This window comes from Ambystoma mexicanum, chromosome 10 (genome assembly GCF_040938575.1).
Source record: "Ambystoma mexicanum isolate Mex_15411 chromosome 10, UKY_AmexF1_1, whole genome shotgun sequence".
In the NCBI taxonomy this organism is placed as follows: domain Eukaryota; kingdom Metazoa; phylum Chordata; class Amphibia; order Caudata; family Ambystomatidae; genus Ambystoma; species Ambystoma mexicanum.
This window is the reverse complement of record NC_090932.1, coordinates 771316352-771334779: the sequence shown is the minus strand read 5'-3', so window position 1 is coordinate 771334779 and position 18428 is coordinate 771316352. Positions and strand designations below refer to the sequence as shown.

At 43.6% G+C, this 18428-nt stretch overlaps 1 protein-coding gene and 1 long non-coding RNA gene across 2 annotated transcripts in view; one reads left to right on the top strand and one right to left on the bottom strand.

Annotated features, from left to right (window-relative positions):
- LOC138491730 (uncharacterized) overlaps nt 1–3951 on the bottom strand; it is a 44300-nt gene extending 40349 nt beyond the window's left edge. Inside the window, exon 1 of the long non-coding RNA XR_011276076.1 lies at nt 3856–3951. This is a non-coding gene — a long non-coding RNA (uncharacterized lncRNA). The remainder of the gene's footprint in view (nt 1–3855) is intronic.
- Nucleotides 1–18428, top strand: part of PLCH1 (phospholipase C eta 1) — a 1334702-nt gene that overhangs the window by 187091 nt on the left and 1129183 nt on the right. The window lies entirely within an intron of this gene.

Sequence of the window (18428 nt, the reverse complement as noted above, 5' to 3'; positions counted from 1 at the left end):
TCACAATTTTGCACCTTCTGCCATCAATGGCCAGTTAATACCACTAAAGCAGTGCCTGGCAAGTACCTTTCCAATTCCTACACAAATGCCCGAACTCTTGGCATTTGCCAATGCTTGTTTTTCATTTTGGCTAAAAGTTGGCAAAGCAGAATCTCTTTAAAAAGTGTGATAATAGCACTTGAAAGCATTACTTATTGATTAATTAGGTGCATTAAAAGGACATGCATTCTGAGCTGTGGATAACATTAAGCAACTCAATTAATGCTAAGTATGAAGCAGGCAGAGCATATTCCCAAGTGCACTTTGACAATAAACATGCCAGAATTGCATAGTCAGCACTGCCCATCAGAGTATACACCCTACTGCACATCCACACCACACAGAACTGAGTATAAACCCAATGCAGAATTGTGCACACACAACCCCTCTGCACTGTATGCCCCAATGCCCAACCTTGCACATACATCACCACACTGCGCATACACACAGCATTACAACACAACATATCACACTGCCCCTAGCATGGCAATGGACATACTTCACTCCACTGTGCATACAGCACCAGGACACTGCACTGCACCCTCCAGCTGCCCCCACACCTCACACATACAGCCCCCTACAAAATATGCAGAAAGGCAGTGCTATCCAAGCATACTGAAGTCTGGGCTTATAGTGTTGGTGTTCATAATTCTATCTTGCTCTACTGTGAAAAGTACAAATAATTTAATGTGGCATCACTGTGCTAGTTGGGCATATTTGAATCTGCCATTGCATATGATAACTTGGCATATTGATATCTAGCATTTTTGTGCTAAGTAGATATAATGTAATCTTGCATTAACATCATAACTGAGTGAAACCAAATCTTGCACTGCTATGCTAAATGGGCATAATATAGCCAGGAACCTCTTTGCTAAATGGACATAATGGAATCTGCCACTGCCTCCTAAATGGGCATCGTGGACACTGGCTATACTATGATAATTGATTCAGTACCTCGGCATTGGATGGTAATTGTGCCTGAACTGGATGTATTGATGCCAATACCTGGGGATGGTATGAGTACCTTGGATTTTGATCATAAAACATTGACATTATAAGTACTTGGGCTTTTCATTGCATTACTTGGTATAGGGTAGAAATATATGGTGCAAGGTGCGAGTACCAGAGAACATCATGCCCATACCTGACAAATTGTGCTACTTTATGGTCCTATGATGGAAATAGCTGGTAATTAGCATGGGCACCTGGAGATTAACACCAATGCATATATACGTCAGGCCAACACTATTTGCTTTGCCAGTATCTGTTCTAAGTGGAGTCTAAAATGTTGCAGCAGGCACGGTAATGGCTGAATGAGTAATTGTATCAATCAACCTTTTTGTGGACATTATCTATACCGCTTTCTCCCTCTTAAATGCTCCTCCTCCCTGATCATCTTTTTTTCACCTGTCCACTACTCCCTTCTTTCACCCCCCCCCCCCTTTCCCCTTCTGAACTCTTCCCATTCCACTCTTTCACTAACCAGGGAGAAGCACTGAAATTATGGTTAAATACCCAGAAATCAAATATGCCCTCCTCTCTACACAATTGACAGTTTTATCAAGCATCCACAAGTATTCTTCCGTCCCAAAATGGGTAGATATTTTTCCAGACAAAGAGCTTTCTCTGGACAGGTGAAGCTACTGCACATCCTCCTAACTGTTCCAGTTTCTTTCTCTGAGTCTGAGAGAAGCTTTATTGTTTTGCGATGACTGAAAACCTGCCTGCGTTCAAGTACATCTCAGAAAAGACAATCAAATTGTTCTGCAATACATCAAGATATCATGCTTCTGGTAGAAATACAAGCAATAGCAACATAATTTGCCTGGGAATCTAAAGAATGCAAAGATGGAATAAAAATATCAAAACCCTGTGAGATCTTCAAAAAGATGAATAGTACTTTGCTTAGTTAAAATCCCTGCTGTAAGACCGCAAATGTTTGAAAGTTATTTTTAGTAGTCCCCAAATACTTTATTTCTAACATGGTTTTGCTGAAAATGTGTTTATAATGAGATTTTGTGCTTTTGGTGAGAAATCTGCAGCTTATTGTAAGTGTCACTGTTTTTAAAACTGTGATCATTTCTTTTTCTTTTTTTTTAAGAACAAAGGACACATATATTTAAAGAGGTTTAAGGACTGGCACTGGACCCTCTGGTGGTTTGGATTGTGTTATGTGTCTTTAGCAAACTCCCAAAGGTGTCCCCTTGCCCCCACAGATGTTCTGTGTCTCCTACGCCCCTGCCTGCCTCACACCATGACAATTAGTTGTTACAGGGCAATACTGGGATAAGAAAGAAAAAAAAACGAGACTGGATGGCTTTATCACGCATGGAACTGGGAAACCTGAGAGCTGTCGTGCTGCATCTTGGTATTTGCAGTACTGCATGTACTACTGTATATTTAAGAAACTTGAGTCTGAGGGCAATAGTGATGGTAAGTGAGAATCTGGGTAGCTGTATGTTCATATTGCAAGCTGTAGACTGTTCCAATTCAGCGGTTACATGAATGTAGACTACCCCCCCTGCAGCAGAGAAGGACACAACTTGATTCTTACAATTAAAGAGGTTCATATTATGAGCTACATGGGAAATGCATATGATGTGAGCCTGGATACTAGGACTGTTTGGAGGGGACTTTGAAATGTTGATGGCACAGCCAAAGATTAATTACCACAACATTAACACTTAAGAGGAGTTGAAACTTGACTAAGAAAAGGGTCACTTCTACCATGCTCACCTCCATATCCGCTGCAGCCTGTAATAAAACAGCTACCTATTAGACATTCCTTTCTTAAAACAAAGGTAGTGTGAGAAAAGATACGTGGCCCAGCGCAAAGCCCTCCTGAGGGGGAGGTGCACGAGCCTCTTGGCGACTTTCACCGAGCGAACAACTGCCTCAGAAGTCTTCGACTGCCCCAAAAAGCCACTGTTCCCTTCACTGCAGTATCATTGGGGGTAAGTTGCCTCCCTGCCCCCACGGTCTGTACTCTGCTGACTCTGACGGAGCTTGATAACAGTGTGGAATCTTGAACCAAAAAACCCACTGAATGCATCCAAACCCATGGAAAGTGCATGTCGAGGACACTGCATTTTTTCCAAGCGAGTTGGATGTGAATAGACTGTTATATCTGGTCTCTTGCCAAACATGCTAACGATATCTACTGCTGTTCTGCTTCAAGCGAGGAATCTATAATGTTTTGAGGTGCAATACGTACAATTGGCAAAGACCTAGGGACTGACAGGCTTTGCCTGCAACCCATCCATACCTGCCTACATTTGAAAATCAAAAACCCTGAGATGTATGCCCCGCCCACATCCACACAAGACTCTGTCCATTTGCAAACAGCTCTGCCCACACACCGCACCCACCTATCGAAAACATAAGGCAAATTGCAGGGACAAATCAACAAACGCAATGTGATGTGACGTCGTCAGAAATTTGCATTTCAACCTGAAATATGCACATTTTGTTAAATTGCCTTTTCATAACCACCCAAATTGCATAGGACGAATGGCATTCGCCTTCCATAAAATCAATACACACACAATACCAATAGAGGATATTTTCTTCAAATAGTGTTTTTGAAATGTTAACATGTGTGCAGAACAGGTAAAAAAATTGTTATTTTCATTTAAGATTCACCCAAAGACTCGCCAGCTTTAAAATGTGTCCTATGGACGAAATTAGTGTTCAGGCACACTAGCGGTGAAAGAAATAATCCAATCTGCATTGTCGCTTGATGGCGGGACAGAAGGAGCAAGCCAATCGAAGCGGAGCATGTTTGTGGCATGTTGAGGGAACTATAGCACCAACCTCTTTCGTGATGTCTAGCCAATCAGATGCTTAGACTTCCCAGGCTGCGACTTAGGCGGACTGAGCGTGTTTCTTGTTGTTGGTACCTGTACTCACTGCAGGAACCAAGCAAGATGGCGGTTGATAAGCTACCGTCCGGTTTTTGATGCAGTTTCCGGGTCCCGCCCTCACCTCCACCCGATTGGCTACGAACATCGATCTTTTGCAGCCAATCGGATGGAGGATCAGACAGGACACTGAACCTGCAGCAAAAACCCTGAGATTCCAGGGTCTTTCCCGGAGACCCGGAGAAATGGTTAAAAACCCGGAGTCTCTGGGAAAAACCCAGAGATTAGGCAGGTATGAACCCATCTAACGTGAATTAGCCCATAAAGATCATTATTGACCCCCTATCAGAATGTTCAGACTGAAGGCAATAACTACTGGTATTGATTTAAATCCAAACATGCTGTCTTCAGAAGCAAACCGAGAAACCAACAATGCAATTTCCACGCACCATTTTTTTCAACAAGACACTTCCTCTCTGTGAGGAGCTTTTTTTGTTGCTGCACCATGCTATTTAACAAAACAAAGGCAAAGATAAAACATTTGAAAATAATTTCACTAGTTTTTTTTTATGGAGACATCGTTTTCTTGTATACGACTCCCAATGCATGCTCATAGTAAACTCAGACCATTATAACCACGTTTGCAATTGAAATGCTTATGAAGACAACCTTTTTTAATTACTGTAAAATAAAATCACATAGCATTTACTAACTCGGTGAGTAAATAGACAAGCTGTCAATTTAACGTGTATACTTCACCATGAAAACTCCAAAAACATGTATCCTATACTATCCTTACAGAGCTCAGGAGGGCCCATTATCTATAAGACTATACTAGTAAACGACTGAGGTGATTAACTTGAACCAGTATGTTTCAAATAATCCTGGACTACCAATTATGGAGAGGTAGCAATTGCAGAGCGAAAACGGAAGTCGGAACTACGCATTATATTGCGTGTACCTGAATATACCATGTCCGGCTCGGATTACTGCATGTGTGTGGAGTGGATAATGTGAGTTGAGAGTGACAAAACCACACATGTAATATATGACCATCGTAAAGTTTAATAAAACACTCACAATGAAAATATAAAGGGCATCTTCTGTATTAAACAAATATATTGAAATGGCAGAGTGTGCTTGCGCGTGGATTATGTAGTATTTAGCTCTTCATACTTGGGAGTGCCAACAGCAAAGGCTAATTTGTTTACTGCTTTTCCGCTTCTACAGGAAATAAAAAGAATTTGATTTGATAATAGCAATTCCTCTTAGAAAGTGGAGTGTACGGGTCCTGGGTCACAGCATTACACCGACTCCGTCATCATGGTTTTGAAAGTAAACATGAATCCACTGATCCTATGAGCTTTACAAACCTTAAAACACATGCAATATTTATATGAAATCATGAAGTCCCCTGCCACGTTTCCGCATCTGTTTCTGTGTAAACAAAAAATCAGCAAAAGACTTGCTGCTTCTGATTCTCATTGCACAAGTATTTCTATAACATGGCCACAAGGTGGCAGCAAAGAATCGTATGTACACTGGAGTAGATTGATCTGCTGTTTTATCAATGGCAAGACTCAAACCATAAAGGAAATATATGAACCACATTAAATATGATTGTCGTGTTCATAATGTAAAGGAGTAGCAGGGGCTCTCTAGCAGTCTCCCCGATTACCAGCAAAAGATACTTGGGCCCCAATAAAATCCCTGCCGCAAGAACGGAAGACTTAACCATAGGGCAAGCGTTTACTGACTTTATTACAAATGACAGGGAACACACTAGAATAGCATAGCGTTTCCAGAGCTCTTGCCCTCCAAACATGTGTCACCCTGTTTTAACCAGGGGTGATGTCACAAAAACAGATTACGTGCCCCGAAATTTATAAGGGGTGTGGATTGGTCAGTTTAGGGAAACTACTTATGCAATGTATAGGGGTTAGTATGATTATTGGATCGCAATATCTGGTGGCTCTTCCTGGGAACCACCTCTACCTACAACAAATATAAAGTTGCAGGAAAGTAAAGAAGCTATTGGCCTCTGCAACATTGTATGTCTTAGCGTGAAAGGTAGCTGAGGATTGTATATAACGTGTCTTCCCAGCCTTGGGAACTTGGACAGCTACTAGACTGGGTGTACCTTTTCAAGGTAATGGGAACAAACATGGAGGTGCTTTGTGTTCCATCATGTTGCCATCTCGGATCACCTAAGCCTAAGAGAGTGCATTCAGTTGTTTACTTTGAGCAACACTTATATCTTTACACCTCTGGTTCGATGGGAACAGTTGATCTCCAGCTACCTTGAGTGAATAGGCATTGTCCTGCTCTTCCAGGTTACGTGTGTAGGGATCACGAAATTGAGCTCTGCTGCTTATAATTATGAGGATTTTAAACTGCATTCCTTACAGGTTTCTGGTTGCCTTGGCGAACTTGGAAACCTTCCATTGCTGCTCGTCCTTGGCTAGGGTGTGCACCGTGCCTGTGCTGGAAGCTCCGGCTGCCTTCCTTTAGCTGAATCAGGCTGTCTGTCCTTCAAGTATTCGAAGTCTGTATCCCCTTCCCCATTTACTTCAGTGTACCTATAGCTTCCATCTTTGTTCTTATGGCTTTCCGCGTTCGTTGCAATTAAGCATGTGCAAGCTGGATATATGTATTCTTTGCATCTTGCGGTTTCTGCTTTGGCAAAGGATATATGGATATGTGTCTGTCATCTACCTGCGTGAGTCATGTGAGAAACCAGAGGGTGTCTCACCCATTAGTCCCTGGGGATCTCTCTCTCAGGTGGCCAGGGCACGGCCATCGCCTTTGGATCCAGTTCCTTGGGGTGGACTAGTGCGGGAGGATCACCTGGGTGAGTGGTCTTTGGTGGGTGGGGGTGAGGCAGCCCATGGTGAGACACAGTATTCGCCCCCTTTTTTGTTCATCTACTCCATCATATTTTTCAGGATACTCCGAGGTCCTCCTCCCCTTTTTACACAAACACTGGGCTGAGAAGAGGGTGACTGAGAGTAACAAGACTAACTCTCATACATCGTACTCGACATGTCCCGTTAATTGGGTCAGGCGAATTCGGGCACTTGACCTCAAGTGCATACACCCTATACCAATTAGTTCTCCTCTCAAGGATAAAAGGCAACACCAAAAGACACACTCTGAGCAAGGCGGAACACGAGTATGAGTAGAACTTCCATGACAAAGGCACACCTACTGGAGCAGAGCAATGGACCAAGGGACGAGAGCTGCGGGTAGAAAACCCCAAGAATTCCCTACTGGAGGTTGTTGCCTCCGACAGGCCGTGAAAGCCATGTGGAGAAGGCCAAATCCTACAAGTGAAGGCTGCATTGGGTTTCAAGAACTCCAGTGACCCTCCCAGTTGGACAGCAGAGTTGGGGAGGCGAGGCCAAGCCTGTGGTACTAACCTTGATTTGTGAATAGAAATAGAAAAACCCAGAAAAAGATGCACACAGCCGGTGAGTTGGCAAGCGACCTGAGAGACCGGTGTGTGTTAAAGTTTGAAATAGAAACATTATACCGCAAGTGAAGGCTGCATGCGTGTGGATGAGATGCGAAGGAAGGTAGACCTGTGAGTCAACTTTGATGTAAAGGACAGCTGTGAAATCAGCGATACTAAGTAACGGGGTGGTCCGGTGAACGGATGTAGCCCACTCGAAAGTCTCTGTGAAAGGTACTTTGTTTGAAGCGAGAAAGCAAATGAACAGCACAAGTGAAAATAAAAAGATTCATTCCTAGAGAAGGGAAGAATGAAAGTTAAACCGTGAACTTTGAGTTGAAGTGGGCCAGTGGTGGTCAGTTAAGAAAGCTGCGCACATTTAAAAGTCTTCGACATCCGAAAGTGGTCTGAGCCCGATTGAGGGAGACCCGAAGTATAATAAGCTTGGGGAATGGAGCCCCCTTGCAAGTTTGTGTTGAACTTTATCGTGAGAGGTCTGAGTCCAACAAAGGGGGATCTTTGTGAACGTTTTGGTTGAAAAATTATTTTGGAAGTAGGAGAAAGAGACTTTAACGTGGAAGGCCAGGTGGGCCTCGATCCACAGTTTTGAACTGTGAATTGTGCTGGAAACTGAGCCATAGTGTGTCATTCTGCCTACCGGGACCGCCTTACTCCATGAGTCCTAATGTGGGGAGGAGAGCTGGTTCAAGCACATTATCATTTCAACACTGACTTTTTTCCTTTTTTATACATTTCTCCTTTTTTTTACAATTTATTTGTACAAGAGATAGGGCAGGCATTAGGTTTTGTCATCATAGGCCATTTTGATTTGACAGACTCCACTAGGACTGCCCTATTTATTATGTGGTAGTCAAGACTACTCCCATCTTAGTTATAGGGTAAAGTAGGAGTTTCTCCAGCCCCAACTATTTCAATAAAGGTTTTACAAATTGTACCCATTGTGTCAGTGTCGGTTTATGGTCATAATACCGAATTTAAAAATCTTGAAAAAAAAAATCTCGAAAAAAAAGGCCGAAAAAAAAAATGTTGAATTTTTTTAATGACGTTTTTTATTCGAAATGGGGGGGTTCCCCCCCAACCCCTCTTTTTTTATTTTTTTTTATTTTACCCCCCCTTTTTTTTTACTTACCTGACCCCAAAAACACACATAAATAAATAAATAAATAAATAAATAAATAAATAAATAATTCCGATATTTTTTTTTTCGAGATTTTTTTTCCGAGATTTTTGTAATTCGATATTATTTTTTCGGCCTTTTGACTGACCACCGTCCGTGTCATACTTGTGATAGTATGCCTTCCCTACAGTAATAAGCATTTGTTTCATGTCTATCTGCAATAATTTAATGTATGTTCGCGTAGCTTTGTGCGTAGAAGCCTATGTACTTTGTGTCTACGTGCACCTACGTCATGATGTTAATGATGATGTCATTAGCTTCTCGAGTTACTCAATCGACCTGTTCGATTGATGACAACTCCACCTCCTCCATATCGTCAGTCGGGTATGGTCTGAATGGCTGTCTGAGGGATTAACGTTTCTCACATCTGCGATACATCAACTATCGTGATGAAGGGCCTAAGAGTGATGTGCATAGGTCATTTCTCTGTCTTCGGGCTGCAACTCGGGTGGGGGTCACAAGGGCCACACTTGGACCTCTGTCCTCAATCCCCCTCTCTCTATTCACATATCATTTCGGGAGCCAGACCTTTTGTTATTCCTCTGAGATGTCCATGATACTTCACATGATCATCCAAACACCAGGCCAGGTAACTACAGTCTCCACCAAAACGTAATGCCATAGCAGCTATGGACCCTTTTATGGCCCTATATACACGCCGTGGCCACAACATCCTTAATTAAAATGGCCAAATTAACTACCATTCTGCAGATCCTGTAGGTTTCTCAGGCCAAAACCGGTTAAGCCCGTCTGCTTTCTTATCTTTTCGCCCTGGTATCACTGCTGACATTGGGCTGGACCTTCCCAGATCTGGGATCCTACAAAAGAATTTCTCCCCAGTTCTGGAATCAGGCTCCCTAATTCAGGGAACTACATGTGCACTCTGTGTTTAGCTGTTTAAACTTTGCTGCAGGGCCAGGATTTGAAATGTGGTCGCTTGATTCAGAGGCAAGACACACCCCCACAGGAGCACTTGAGGGTCATAGTAGGAGGCTGTGGAATTCCTTGTTAATAATGCACTCTACAGGATATACTAATGTACATTTTGTTTAGGTTTAAAAGAGGTGCAAATTTAATATTTTGAGAACAACATAAGAAACATGGTGTTCATGATAACTTTTCTGAGGGACTGAGATGCAAATATTTATGAGGGGTGTTAGAGTGGATTTATAAACTCTGGCCTGGTGGACAGAAGTTTAGGAGGTCACCCCCGTTTAGTGAAACAGGGAACGTTCTGGACAATGCCAGACCAATCAAAGTAGCTTTGCAGGTGGTCAAGGCTAAGTCTCAGGAGTGATCAGAAGCCCACCATGAGCAGACACAGCAAAGACACCACATATTACTCTTAGGCAGGTGTATATCAAAAATACATATACATTTATTTTAGGCCCACAAACAAACACAAATAACCAAACCAATAAATGAACAGTTACCACTCAAGTATATCACTATGTAACATATATACAACTACTGTGGCCTAATGCGAATATGGTAGTAAAATATCCACAATCTGCAACAGAAGGGAGTTAACAGGTTAATGAGAATTATAGCATTAGGCAGTCTTCAGGATGGAAAACCTAAGTTATGCAGTCCAGCCCTACAAAGTGGGGAGCATTGTGCTCAATGTACAAGCAGTGCGTAAAAACGCTCAGTTGTGTGTAAAGCGAAGAAAGTACCTTTTCAAGATTCTGGGACAATTAGGTGAGGGTCCTGAAGTGGGTAGGAGAAGTTTCAATCAACAGGGAATGGTGTGCCCTCGCGGACAGAGCTGTTTCCATCTTTTGGAACAGGCCAGGGAGTGTGGGCTATTCCAGCCAAGAAGAGGATCCCAAAGAATCCTTGTGCATAAAAACAAATGGATGATCGAGGAGCCACTGGTAAGTTATGCAAGTACTCACCGCCCCTGGTTCCAATCCAGACCAAACTTTGCCAGTTTAGTCAAGGTCATCTCAGATCGTAAATTCCGCCCTTATTTCTCGATTCCGGCTTTCAGGTGCTGCGGGATGTTACACTAGTTTGTGACGAGAAAGTAGCCACAACTCCGCCCATGAAGGGAGGAGAAAGAGAATTCCGGTGTAGCAGGACTCGGGGCACAGACATAAGGCAGGAAGGTCACCCACAGTGACCGTCACCACAACAAAGGGACCGCAAAGGCTTGCAGAGTGACGCATTCTCCTAGATCATGACCCAGAGGAGCTAGGTCCACGAAATTTGCCATGAGAGTGTCGAAGGACCACAAGCCAGGGATCCCAACTCAAAATGGCGGTGCTCCTTCTCAATGTCCCGGGGCAGAGCTGGTCAATTCACTGGATGGCCCAGAAACACTTCCAAGAAGGCTCTTTTGGTGGGAAACCGGAAGGCACCAAGACGTTCCCACTACTGAAATGGGTCGAATCACCCTTGCAGGCCGTCTAAGTTCGAGAACAATGCAGGGGTCTGACGGTACAGTAGTAAGCTCATGTTACCAAACCTTCCAGCTCATCTCTGGCGAGTCCTCGGTCTGATTTCGCTCACAGGATACGTGGCTCCTTCTGTAGCTTGGTGTGAACCACTGTAGATCGACCTGGAATGGATGCAGGGCCCCTTCTCTTATACAAAGTTTGGTGTGTGATCGGATCTGGACAACCAATAGAAGATCAGCTCCCTTGCTTGCACACCAGCCGTGGTCCTCATGAACTCATGCACTCCAGAAACCCTGGCACCAGTAGTGTGGATTAGGACCAGAAAGTCCCAACCCTCTTCCTCGGCACTAGCAGACGTGACATGTAGGAACCCATGAAAGACACGGTTTTAGCAGGCGCCTGCATGCTCAAATAAGGAAGTAGTGGGTCAGATTGACCTGGGGGAAGGCCAAGGGACAAGATGGCCAAAAGACAGAACAAAGGACCATGTGACACGGCCATTTTTGGCACTGGCCACAGTCGGGAGCCACCCACTGCATTTGCGGGTGGTTCGCTAAAAGTAAACTGCTGCCATCAGTTGACTCACTTGTGCACTCACCAAAAATTCCTTAGTGGGTGTCTAGGGCCACATACGAAAAAGACCCCAGTGCACTGTATAGTAATGCACTTTGCACACTGATAAAAAGTTACCAAGAAATGAAAACAAAGTAAAAGACGAAGTGAAACCTAGTTTCCCCATACTTAGAGTCTGAAGGACATATATGTTTCCCCATAAAAAATGACCAAAATTCCTGGGGAGCGCAGCTGAAGGCTGTGCTCCACTGGAAGAAGCCAGGTTAGGATAGCCAAAGAAAAGCAAAAGGTTGGGTGGGTCCATAATATGGAGGGAAAATTGCACTTGGAGAAATCTTTCCTAAGAGGTGGGTGAGTAAAAGACCACACCCTCTGCCCCCCACCCCTTGCCGGCACTGCCACCTTCCCCTATCCCCTCTGCTGGGTGGGGACCTCCAGTAAAAAAAGTCAATTTCCAGCACTGCCTAACATTGTGCAAATAAAGATAGGGATCCTCTGTCACCCGGGATGCTGTGTGCAGCTTAAGAAGTAGTGAATTCAGTCCTCTTACTAGGTTTACTGCCAAGCTGACCCAATGCCAGCTCCTTTACTCTAAACCAGTATTGGGCTTCATTTGTTGTACGCTCGTCGAGTGCACAATGGCTTCCGCCAGTATCTGCGGTGAGGAGGAGGGCAAGAGGGAGGGAGAAAAGGGAAAACAAACCAGCGCTTAATGAGGCTGCTACAGGGCAGTGACTTTTTGGAAACGAAAGGTCCTTCTGATGCCAATGCTTGGCACGGTCTTCTCGTTTTTTGCCTTTTAGTAGCAATATCACATCAGCTAGATCTTAAATAATAAAATCAGAACAGTATACTAATCCTTGTGGAACTGACTGAACAGTGATTGTAGGTGGAGGAAAGGGCAGGAGCGACGAAGGATCTGAGCAATAGTTTTTCTTGCTGCTGTATGAATAAACAAGAAAGCACAAGGCGCGGCCCCGAAGGAAGGCATCAAGGCATAACAGGGCAGAGGGAAGTAGGGCCATGACTCATGGCCCCTATATTTGGGACAAAAGAGGAGAGGTAGAGTCAAAGGCTACCCTATTCATGGACGTCAAAGGGGGAGGTCACCTATGTAATAGCAGTGGAGCTAGATGTTAACTAGCTCAAAAGGAGATCACCAAGAGCAAAAATAATTTAATTCAATTTGTCAAAAAGTAAAGAGTTGAATTCAACATAACACGAGAAACATAATTACATAAAAATAGGCATGAGCCTTAAGTAGCACGTTCGGTATGCATAGGACAAGACATTGTGGTATGCATTACAGTGGGTTAGTAGCATAAGTGACAATAATTTCCTGTATTGCTACAATCAAATCGGGTAGCAATGCGCTATATCTAGGACCTGCACAGGAGGAGCGGTCTCTTTGCGGGTTCGCTCCCCCTGCATCGTTGATCGTTGTCGGGCATTTTGGAGGTAAGTGCGAGGGTAGGGGGAATGGGTACGTTCCCAAGTTTTTGACTTGTAGAGCCCCCTTTCAGTGTGGGTACCCTCTCCCCACTTACCTCGTGTGTGTTGTGTGTGCGGGCCATATGGTTGGTGGAGCGGTTTGAGTCATGGATGACTCCGGTGTGATCCGTAATGCTGCAGAGCAATCTACTGCTCCCAAAGTAGATGAAGCGCAAGAGACTATGGTTTCAGTGGTGCATCGGACACTTTGCAAACTTAGCTTTGGCATGAAGCTAGGGAACATATCCTCCGCTTGATAGTGGTTGATAGCGGTTGGGGAGACCGTTAGGTCTCTAGGCAAATTGCTTTGGCGTAGGTCTGGGATGTTTCCATGCGCCAAAGGCTTAGCAAGCTGTTGAAATGCCTCGTGATAGCACTGCGAGCATTCTGTCGCTGTTGCATATCTTTGCAGGCTCGGCGAAGCTGGAGGAGGGCAATTTTGGCTGGCAAGGATCGGGCGGACCTCAAGTGCCTTGTTTAAGGGTTTATAGTGAGTGCATCGAAAATAAAGGATTGACACACCAAAGCATTGAAAACAAAGCCTCAACAGTCGATCTTTAACATGGAAAAATGCCTTTCCATCGAAAATATAAATGGACTGGTTTCAATGGAAATGCAATTTTACATGTAAAAGATAGCATTTCAATGCATTTTTTTGAAACGTTAAAACGTTATATGGAGCTGCCCAGTGCTGAAATTTCAGCACTGGCCAGCTCCTTGTAACATTTACATTTTGTTTTTATATTGGGTGGGGGGGGTGTCCACCCCAACCCCCACCCCCAACCCTAACCCTAATGTAACCCTTAATCTAACCCTAGCTCCAACCCTAACCCTAATGTAACCCTAACATAACCCTTGATCTAACCCTAGCCCCAACCCTAACCCTAATGTAACCCTTAATCTAACCCTAGCCCCAACCCTAACCCTAATGTAACCCTTAATCTAGCCCTAGCCCCAACCCTAACCCTAATGTAACCCTTATTCTAACCCTAGCCCCAACCCTAATCCCCAACCCAAACCCTAATGTAACCCTTAAGCTAACCCTAGCCCCAACCCTAACCCTAATGTAACCCTTAATCTAACCCTAGCCCTAACCCAACCCTAACTCTAACCCAACCCCTAATTTTAACATTACATTTCGATGGATCCATCGAATTTTATTCAACGAAATGGCCATTCTATGTAATGGTATTTCAATGGAAAAAATGTGATGGTTTGGTGTTGGGTGGTTTGGTTGTCGATGTAATGACTGGATACCTGTTTAAGTAATGGGTACCATTTTTCCGATGCTCCTTATGTCAGGTAGCGGAACACAGCACTTTCAAGAATGGCGCCAGGCATTGATATTGTTGATGTAAGGCACTCTCTGCTTTGGAAACTTACTGTTAGTTTCAGTGCATGCTACTGCATCACTGGCTTAGATGGATGCAGGATGTAGCTGGAAAATGGGTTGGCTCCTATCCAGCAGCAGCGTCCCTAATTGCACAAGGAAATGTGGTAGCGAGTATTCATTTACTGTGTAAACAGAAGTCGCAGCTGGCTGCTCATGTTTAGGAGAAGTAATGCTTTGCCTGCCTGGTTGTACATATTATAAGGGCGTCAAGGGTTTGAAATTGAGGGGTGCTAGGAGCTGTTTAGCAGCTGCATGTGTCCTAGAAGGGCCTGTTTAGCTTGTCGCCAACAGCGACCAGGAGATGCTTTTGGCCCCTCGGGACAACTGATGCCGAGCATACCCATCTATGTGAATTAACACTGTGCATTTGAGACAATCTGTAAATAAACATGAGGGTACAGCTATACGATGGGTAAAGCGTAAGGGCCATAAATACTGGGCGCAATGATAAGTGTGCAGCTCCAGTGCAAGATAGAGGTGCGGGTCGCAATGTACTAGCTCCTCATTTCCCAGTAATAGCTCCCGGTCACTCGTTCATGCAATATACACAGAAGCTGCTTTTAGCTACTGCTTATGCAATCTTAATTTTGAGTCCTGGTGGTGTAGGTCGTGCAAAAGCAATAGCAGTAAATTAGCAGCTTATTCCTAATGCATATTCGGAAAGCCAAAGGAAAGATTTCCAGTGGCACATAACTAGAGCCAAATGGCTGTCATGGTGCATGTCCCCAGTCTTCAGGGCCAAACCATCTTTCCCAAGTTGCAGGCTTCCATTGGGGCTTTAAAGACCACAAAACGCTATCAGAGGCTCTCCTGGAGCCAGTCCTGGCGCCTTTGGCACCAGGCTCATACTACTTGACCACATGGAGTGAGGTTCCAGTGAACATAGGGGCACATATAGCTCAGTCCTGAAGAACTGAGCTATGCAGTCTAGTTTCTAGGGTGTGGCTGGGCCTGGAACTATTTTACCAGGGACTACTTTACCATGGCTATATAAACCACACCCGACGAGCAGAACACGCTTTGCGTTATTCTGCACTCCTGCAGCGTAACGCTCACCGTGCCAGCTCAACTCCTGCTTACCTGGACTTCAGCCACGCCCTGTTATCTTCATTGGGAACCACGGACCATCAGCACCTGTTGAAAAAGGGAGAAAAACAAGAAGAACAACAGTAGTTAAGTTCTTAACTGTGAGAAGCAGTCTTTCCAATTCCGTCCGAATGGCTTTCTCTCCCACCGCTCCTGAGGACCACCGCACCTGCAGAAAGGAGACAAGAAGGAAGAACGAAAACTTACCCGGAGGCATCAGTCATCTCAGGATTCCATCGAAGCAGTCCACACGGTCTCTGCTCCGGAGCATCACCGCACCTGCAGAGAAAGGAAAAAAGACACCAGGTTAGCCGCGCAATAGAAAAATACCCATTTTAAAATACATCTCGACGCCGCTCTCTCGCGCTAACACCCACCTGCATAAATATTGCTCAGCGCTGCATTTAGGAGTCCATTGCTTAACCTGGCATCTCCAAGACCGCTCCTGCAAAATAATAAAGACAATAGTGAAACTTTGGCAACAAGAAGAAACACATTAAGAAAGAACAGTTACCAAGAACCAACTGGTACCAAGACTTACTTACGGAGTCACAGCTGGACTGGATTCCACTTACAGGCTGTAGGATCAGTGACGGAACTAGATCCAGGGAAAGTGCCTAAGAACATTAAAGCGCCCTTGCATGTCCTCATCGGGGCAAATCATTTTGAGCCCTGTACTTATAACCCAATATCAAGTCCTTGGTGGTTAAGTGGTGTCTTAATTTAAAAAAAAGAAAAGACACCTTCGATGAATTATTGAGGACATGACCCATGAAAGGAGGTAAATATAAATGTTCTGGGGGCATTTAAAGCCAATAAACCATCAAATTGATCAAGGATTTTGGCGAGAAAGTATATATAAAGCTTTGTCACATATTGCATGGGCACGCCTGTGTTGAAGGCCTTACAGGCAAAGGCAAGGCGTTTAATTCTGAACAGATGTTAATTCTATTGAGTTTGCAACCCATTTTAGCTGCCACACAAAAACACACAAGCATATGTGAATGTATTACTGTTTGATTTAACGCAAACTTTACTTGTAACACACAAATATATGTAAAACATTTGCTATTGCATTTGGCAACGTTGAAATACATGTAGCATCAAAAGACACACGGTTGTACCATGCATTGACAATGCTCTTTTGAGTTTTAAATGCATTTTCTTTTACAAAAGCTTTGCAGAGCACAGACATGGAATGTTTCATTTAATTTCATTTGCATTTCAATGTTTCATTCGCAGCTTACAAATATTAATGTGGAGGAAAGAAAGCACAGCTCCTTGACAGGCAAAAAGCACCCTGCATCCTTATCTCCATTTTGTTGTACAAGAGTGCTCACAGAATAAAACTGCAATCCTCTGTTTCATAAATGTAATGTATTCTTTTGAAAACAATGAACTGCATACTGTGGCTTCGGAAACATTAGAATGTAAAATGAGTGAATTCGATGGAAGGATGTGTCTTTGTACTATGGAAAAGTAGCTCTTTCACATTAGCGGAAATCCCCATTTTACAAGTCCATTTTTGAGAATCGGCCATTTTGTTCAGTTTAGTTCAATGAGCGTTATTTCGACAAAGTCATACAAGCATACACAACATCATAAAATGCATAAAATAGTCCTCGTGATTCATTACAAATAGCAACATTATATAACTGAAGAATTAGTGAGCATGGAACATTTCCTATAATCCAATTCTCCAGGCCCATCTTAAATATCTACATACAACAAACACTGAAGGAATGTCAGTTACATTTTAGCAGGTTGCCATGGCATCCTCAATAGTCTGCAGCACGTAGACAAAAAAGTGGCTTTAAAAAGCGTTTCCTTAAAGGTAATGTTGCCGGACACAACATGAGAAAATCATTCCGATCCTCATTCGCACTATTGCACAGAGGCAAAGGCGAAGCCACGTTGTGCCATTTGTTTGATAAAAATGCTATCAGCAGTGTACCAAAGCGAAACTTTGTATATAACGACCTTTCAAATTTAGGGTTGACATAATCCTCGTACCCCTCCTGAGTTTTGATGTTAACATAACGCGCCAAAGACGAGAAACCAAGGGCTTTTGATATAACATCATGCTGTGTCGGCCATTTTATGAATTCAATAGCATGAAGGGAAAAATAGTTTATTCACAAATGTCATTCTTCTTCTGGAGGATACTTTTGCCTCTGACTGATATGTGCAGAGTCGTTAGAGAGGGACTACGGGTAAGGTCTAGTTTTTGATGAGAAGATTAGGTCTGCTGTGGGCTGACTGTATCTTGGAAAAGTTTACAAATAATTGTTGATATGTACAGGCTCATTATTAGTAATTCTATGACAAAGCTTCAGGTAAGGCCCATTGATGAACACTAGAGATTAAGACAATAATGGCCGCATATTAGTATTGGCTGGCAAGAAACGCGTATTGGTTTAGCTAAACAAGACTCGACACTATATAACGAGCTGCATGACAGAGGTAAAAACTAAAGACAGACAGACGCAATGCAGTGTTCCTGGTAAGAAGTAAAGTGGGGCAGAGCTGGGAGACATAACCGCACCACAAGGCTGGCCTGTGTAACAGGAGTAAACAGTTATTTTAATGCATTTACTATGGCAGAGTAAATCTACCAATGGGCCTACAAATTGGGACTTTGCCATTTTTTTCTAGCTTCTTATTATTTTGTGTGCTTCAGTATTTTGGAGGCAGAGCCGAACCATAAGGTGGGACTGCTTGGTGCGAAGAATCACTTTCTAAATGTTGCCCGTTTCAATATTTTGGTGGTTGAAACAAGCAATTTCTACTTTCTTTGCAACATATTCGTCTTTTCCATGGTTAAATCATTAAGAGACCCCATGATCTATTTTTGAGAGATAGCTTTTCAACTATCCCTTGTGTTGGTGAGCCACTGAGTTTAATTAAAAGCCAGGCTCCAGGCTCGCTCGAT